The sequence below is a fragment of the Rousettus aegyptiacus genome, unplaced genomic scaffold, assembly GCF_014176215.1.
Source record: "Rousettus aegyptiacus isolate mRouAeg1 unplaced genomic scaffold, mRouAeg1.p scaffold_m13_p_11, whole genome shotgun sequence".
In the NCBI taxonomy this organism is placed as follows: Eukaryota; Metazoa; Chordata; class Mammalia; order Chiroptera; family Pteropodidae; genus Rousettus; species Rousettus aegyptiacus.
Window position 1 is genome coordinate 77017961 of NW_023416286.1, and position 7207 is coordinate 77025167.

General features: G+C 32.0%; 1 pseudogene; it reads right to left on the minus strand.

Moving 5' to 3' along the window:
- Positions 1-841: 841 nt before the first annotated feature.
- LOC118609662 lies at positions 842-960 on the minus strand (annotated as a pseudogene).
- Positions 961-7207: the final 6247 nt, after the last annotated feature.

The following is a 7207-nucleotide window of genomic DNA, read 5'->3' on the forward strand; positions in this document are numbered from 1 at the left end:
TCTCCCAGTTTTTAAGAATTCAAATGAGTATTGGGATGGCTGTGGATTTACCACAGTATTTGAAGTTACTATTTTTCAATTTTATATATAGACCTTGAGGGATAAGGTGTCCAAACATCTTAATTATACATATATTAGAAATATGCCAGCTTTAAGAAAATATTTAATATGGTTTATTGCTATAGACTAAATGTTTGTGTCACTTCAAATTCATATATTGAAACCTAATCTCCAAAGTGTTGGCATTTGGAGTAGGGCCTTTGGGAAATGATTGGATCATGAGGATGAAGTCCTTATGTTCAGGATTAGGAGTCTTATAAAAGAGGCCCCAGAGAGCTCCCTCACCCTTTCCACTAATTGATGACACAGCAAAAAGATGACTATGAACAAGAAGTGGGCCCACACAACACACTGGATCTGACAACATCTCAATCTTGGACTTCCCAGCCTCCAGTATTGTGAAAAATCAATTCCTGTTGTTATAAGTCCCGGTTTTTTTTTCCTTTTTCTTTCTCTCTCTTTTTTTTTTTTTTTTTTTGATACTGCTGGTCCTTTATCATAAACTCCAATTAAATCTACAATTTAATTGGAGTTTATTAATACATGGCTATATTTTCTGTTGCAGCAAGTGAAATTCTCCATAGACTGAACATAATTTGAACATAATTCTAACTCAAAGAAAAAAAATCTATAGAAATATCTGAAACTCTATAGACAAGTTATTTGTTTATTCAAGTTATTTATTTATTTAATATTTTTTTAGAAGAGAGGCAACTCTTGGTTGACCTCACAGATTACAAGGACCTTGTCAGTTTACAATTCCTTATTTTTTTATTTTTTATACCTACAGCACTTGGTCTTCCTAGGTGGTCTCCCATTTAAGTATTAACCAGGCCCGACCTTGCTTAGCTTCTGAGATCAGATGGAATCGAGCTTATTCAGGGTAGTATGGCTGTAGACGGAGATAATTTTTTTAAATGGCAGAATAAAACTTTCAGTCTGAGTCTCTGAGCAAATGCAAACTTTCTTAATGCCAACTAAGCAATAGTTGTTGTGACAGGCAGAACAATGACTCCATCACCTGAACTCAAAGACATTTCTGTCCAAATCACCAGAAATGGAATATGTTAAGTTTCATGGCAAAAAGAAGAATTAAAGTTGCAGATAGGACTAAGGTTAATAATCAGCAGACCATTAGTAGGGAGATATCCTGGATTCTCCATGTGGGCCCGATGTAATCCCAAGGCCCTGCAGAATGGGAAAGGAGGCAGAAGAGTGTCAGAGTGAGCAGTGCGAGAAAGACTCAATGGGCTGTTCCTAACTTTGAAGCTGCAAACAAACAGGAACAAGTCAAAGAATATGGGCGGCTTCTAAAAGCTGGAAAAGAAAACTGATAGTCCCGATAGTCTCAAAAAACAAAACAAAACAAAACAAAACCAAAACAAAAACACACACAACCTTGACAACACTTTGATTTTGGCCCAGTAAGACCCATTTCAGATTTATGTCCTCTAGGACTGTACAAGTTGCAATGCTTTGAGCCATTAAGTGTGTGTCTATTTTTTACAGCAGCAATAGGAAGCAAATACACTGAATAATGTTCTATATATTGTATAACATAGCTGCTGAACATGTGTTCTTTGACTAAAAATAGAACAATTTAGAGTGAAGTTGGAAATCTTATAGAAAGTCGTTTCTATTTTTTGCTTTTTTATTTCTAGTTTCTAAATTTTAGACAAGGCCGTTTTGCTACAAGAGCAAGCATGAAACATAATCACTTTTTATATTGGTATCTTTGTATGTATATATATATCTGTGCTTTCAGGAAATCTCCGATGACTTTAGATGATAGCTTTACACAATTTGTATTTGATATGGCCAACTCCCCACTCTATCAGCTTACGGGCAAACACACCAGTCATTAACACCATGTTCATATACTATTTATTTATTAAATGTACAGTCAGTTTTAGTATGATTCACTCTGAACTTTGCAATAAATAAGCAAAACTTAATATCTCTTGTTAGCATTTTTTATTCAATGCTGTGACTTCCATTCCTTGAGTAGTGTCTGGTACATAATCATGTCTCTAAAATCTTATAGACTATATGAGTGGAGATCACCACTGCTTAGAGCACCAAAGTGTTCTGTACAGGCATATTTGTTAAGGTATCACTAGAAGGCTAATGACTGCCTGTTCCTTGGCTGTCTACAACCCATTTCAAAAGCACTCCAGCCTGTGCTAAGGTTCCCATTTTCACTTGTCCCTGCTCAGGTACTTACGGTCTCAGTGTCTCCAAGGTTTCTATGACAAAGCTCTTCTAATTTTCATCCATCCTTTCTGAGCACCCTCACCAAAAATATAGCCATGAGTCTGTCTGATATCTGGGCTGATACTTTTTTCTAAAATCAACCTATTCATCTTACTGGATTTCCTTTGAGCTTACCTCACTAGTTCTCTAAAACATAACCATATAGAGCAAAATGAAATTATAAAAACAGCTTAGGAAGAAGTTAATAACTTCATTGCTTTAGCTTCACACATATTTGCGATTTTACATAGATAACCTTTAAAAATATTCATAATGTTGTAAAGCGACTTTCTTTAACACATAGACTGCATCAAGGTAGACACGATAAATGATAATTTCCCTGCTATTTTCTATGATAAACCATGAAATACTTTCCAACAGGAAAAAATTGCTTAGATTAATGTAAATAATATAATATTTTAAATATTTGAAACCATAAACCCAAGGAGACAGCTATTTAACATGATTTTATAGAGACATAATTACTTAATACATACTGAACAAAGTATATAAAGAACAGTGCAGGGATGTCAATACTTATATCTTGATCTTTTTAGTCCCATTATAAAAATCTTCATAATTATGGAGATTGGGGAGATTATCCTTAATGCCAATTATCTACTAAAGCTGGTGCAATTAAAAGACAGCTTTGGCTCAAAATTATGGTCTCAAATTTGCATTTGATGCTAACAATTAAATTAGTCAAAATTTCTCTAATTAATATTTAAACTCTATTTTTATAAAAAGAAGACAATAATAGAAATTTGTTTATTTGTTTAAGGGCTTTGTCTTTTTATCTTCAATTAAAAGTATTATAGATTTTTTTAGAAGTGGTCCCCAAATATAAGAAGATCTGAAAGTTTTATTTAATATCAAACTATTGCTTCTCTTTTGTAGTATGTCATTTGACATAAAAAAAGCTTATAATCTAAAAGATATTGAACATATATAGCATTTGATCTTTTATATTCTACTGTGATTAAGTATATATATTTTTTAAAATAAAATACCTCTACTTTTGACATTATAAATACCAAAAGTTGTTGTTTTGTAAATACAGTGGTGATATTACCATAATTTTCAAGTTCTTTTTAAATATGTTTCAAAAGATGCCTGGGACAAATCACAAAGGGGAACAATAATAACGTTTCAGTGAAGAAAACTGGTAGACACAACCTTATCCAAGTGATCAAAATTAGCATCATTGCTAAAAGGAAAAATCAGCACCAACTGCCTCCAGCCATGATATACTGAGAGGAATACTTTGTCACTTGCATGGTATTCCTGCCCCCCAAATTCATCACCTGAATCTAATTGAAAGGAAATATTACACATTCTGTAAAATAACTGCCGCAATATTCAAAAGTGACAAGGTTGAAGGTTGAGGTATGACTGAGGAATTCTTTCAGAGTGAATGAAACCAGAGACATGAGGACTAAATAGTGAGATGCTGAATCTGATCTTAAATCAGGAGGAAAAATAGCTATAAAGAACATTATTTGTGCAAACCAATGACATTAAATCTGAATATGTAGTAAAGGTTAGATAATGGCTCTATACTACTACTATATTTCCTAATTTTGAAAATTATGTTATGGCCATACATTTTTTAAATGTCTTTGATCTCAGGAAATATATATATATATGTGGAAGAATTAGAGGTATAGCATATCATTTGTTTAACTTAACAGTATTAAAAATTAAAGTGCATACATTAGAAATATACAGAGAAATAGTAATAAGGCAATTGGGGTAAAATTAAAACAATTAGGTGAATTTGGGTAAAGAGGCAGAAACAGTACTATTCTTGCAATTTTTCTCTAAATTTAAAACTATATCAGAATTTTAATATTACCAAAAACAAAGGTTCTTGGGAAATGTACATTATTTACCCTTTTAAGGTAAATGTTTATATTTTGATTTTGAGAATGTTTTGAATACTTGATAAATATACTTCATTTGTTAGAAAACATGTAGTTTGGAAAATATGTCCCAATAACCAGTAAGAATATGTAGTACTACTGTATTTGCATTTTAAACAGCAGGTGATAACTTTGGTGAAAGCATTGTTTGTGATATTTTTGTTCTTTTCCTTATTTCAAAGATCAAGGAAATAGCTCTTTTAAAACAGTTTTGAGTAAAGGTGAATTAGAACCAGATGTTTTGAACGTTTAATGGCACTCTAAAATTTCTAATACATGCCGTAGAGAATGTCTAAGTTGTAATGACCAGCCAGAATTTCACATTTAAGGGTGGACATTCCTGGGTCAGCCTCCAAGTTAAATGTTTATTTTTCTAGCTGTTTTATAGTGAAGTTGGTTGAAAGACTTGGCACAGTACTCTTCAGTTTAATTTTAAGCCTGACAGAAATGCTGGCCTCAGTGTGTGTACGTGTGTAATTTAGTCACTGTGCTACTGGAAGTCTATGGAAGATTAATGAATGGTGAGGCTCAGTGGCAGTTGTGAGGGGATGCGGAATAGAGAAAACCAGCCACCATCTGTTCAAAATGCCTTTTGTAGTGCTTTTAAGGAAAACAGTTATCAGCAGGAGACAAAGGCAGACAATGGCTTTAAATATTGATGCTTCTATTACAAATAAATATTGCAATTATACTTTTATATTTCAACAAATATATATGCGTGCATTATGTTGTGATCATACTGTATATTCAAATAAATTCTTTAAGAAGTAGAAAAATTACTAATATTTTAATATCCTTAACAATACTTACTCTTCATTAGTCTCTAGAAGATAAGATATATATTAAGCCCTAAGACAAGCTCTGTGTAAATCATCTTTTCCCTGGAATTAACCTTTTTCCTTAGAATCACATCTACCATGGTCTCATACGATTTACACAATATGCTTTAATTACATTTTCATAGATTCATTTTCTTAATCAGACTTCAAATCTTTTCAAAATTGGCCTTTATAACTGAAATGCTATCAGTTATGTCTGCTCACTCAGAAAACTCTATACCAGAACTTTTCAAACTTTAATTGAAGACCAATCGCCTGAGGGTCTTTCTTTAAAAAACAGATTTTAATTCAGTTAGACTGGGCTTGAACCTGATTCCAAGGCGATACCAGTGCTGCTGGTCCATGGTTATACTATGATTATAAGAGTAGATATGTATCTTTATGAATCTTTTGCCATAAAGAATGGTGAAGAAGTCAGTCATAAAATACTAAAAATATACATACAGCCCTTGGTGTGTGTGTATATTTTATGTTGGTGTTCACTTGGCTCAGTCTTTGCAAAAGTTCCCATCCACCTAGCCAACAAATATAATAATAATAATAATAATAATAATAACAACAACAACAACAACAAAGACCCTTTAATAACTTAGGATGTCATTAGAATCTATATTGAATAACTAATGAATCTTCCATCAACACTTTATATCAAAAAATCATAAAATATGTACATAACAATTTATACATTTTATCTTAAGTGAAAATACAAATGTTAATCCTTTTGCTTATCTTTTATCCAAGGCCAAGTTATTTTATTTTTATATATGTCTGCTGATTGGATTTCCTTGTCATCTTTCATGCCTAATAGGTACCCATAATTCATCACCTTAGATTTCCAGTTTCCGTTTCTTTCAAGTGGATCAATAACTTAAGTACACCTGCAAAGCGCTATAATTAGAAGATTTACAATAACTCACAATTTTTTACAATTAGCTTGTCTATATCTAATTCAAGTGCAATTATTTTAGGAAGCTTAACTTTACTGGGATTAACCCAGACCACTCAATACAATTTTATAAAAACAAACAAAAAATGTTATTTTCTTTCTCTTGTTGTTATTGTTGTTTACATAATGATTAAGTTATAGCTTTAAGGACAAATGCAGTCAAAATATTGAGCTCATTATTCAACATTGGTGGTAAAACTAAGTGTGTAAACTAGAGAGTGACTGACGGGCCAAAAGGGTCTGTTGTCCATCACTTTGTTTCACAGAGGGTATTGAGAAAGATAACAAATCAGGGAAGTAGAAGATTGTTAAGAAAGCTTCTAATCTTATAGAAAATTCAGTGCATACCTGTGACATTTAAAAAAAAATAGGAAATTCAATTCATAACCTCCAGAAATATTTCTCATAATCTTCTCTGATGCTTTCCAATTCTTTAGTACATTTGACTAACATGACTCCCATATTGGGTCATATTTTCTTCTTTAATAGTCTCTCACTGCTTCTAGGTTTTTTCTTTGTACTGAAGTAGTCATTTTAAATTCTCCCCTTTTCTTCCTTTTTTTCCTAAGTTTACTTCTAATTCTCCTACTTCTGAATCATAACATACCTAAGGGAAAGGCAAACAGGAATTGGGACAATCTAAAATTATGTCCTTGGTAATGAATTGTTTATCTTGCAACTATTTGCTAAAATTGTTATTTACCTGATCCATTAATCTGTGAGCCAAGATAGTGGTGCATTAACTCTTCAAGGCACTGGTGTCCCAATAGAATGAATTCTAGTAACTCTGTTGCTTGCTGCTAGAGAGTATCATATATGATAAAGATCATTCAAATGATAAAAAAGAAATCATTAAATACAGTACAAGTAAGTGAACATGAGCTCATTACCTAGGGCCAAAGAGCCAGCAAAGGGCTTCTTTCTCTTAATAATAATGTAATTACCTTAGCGCCACTGTTTGACAATGAGAACATGAAATATGAGAAAAATATAACTAGATTTTCATTCTTTTTTTTCTTTAAAAAATGTGTGATTTTACAATTTTTTAAAATTTCCATCAGCGAAAGTAAACGAGAGAGCACAATTTTTAAAAAATTATAATTTTAGCATATTCAGAATTTCAAAGAAACCATGATAGAAAAAAAGTCAAAAAAGTTTAAATATTTAGAAAGAAAATACGTTTTTAA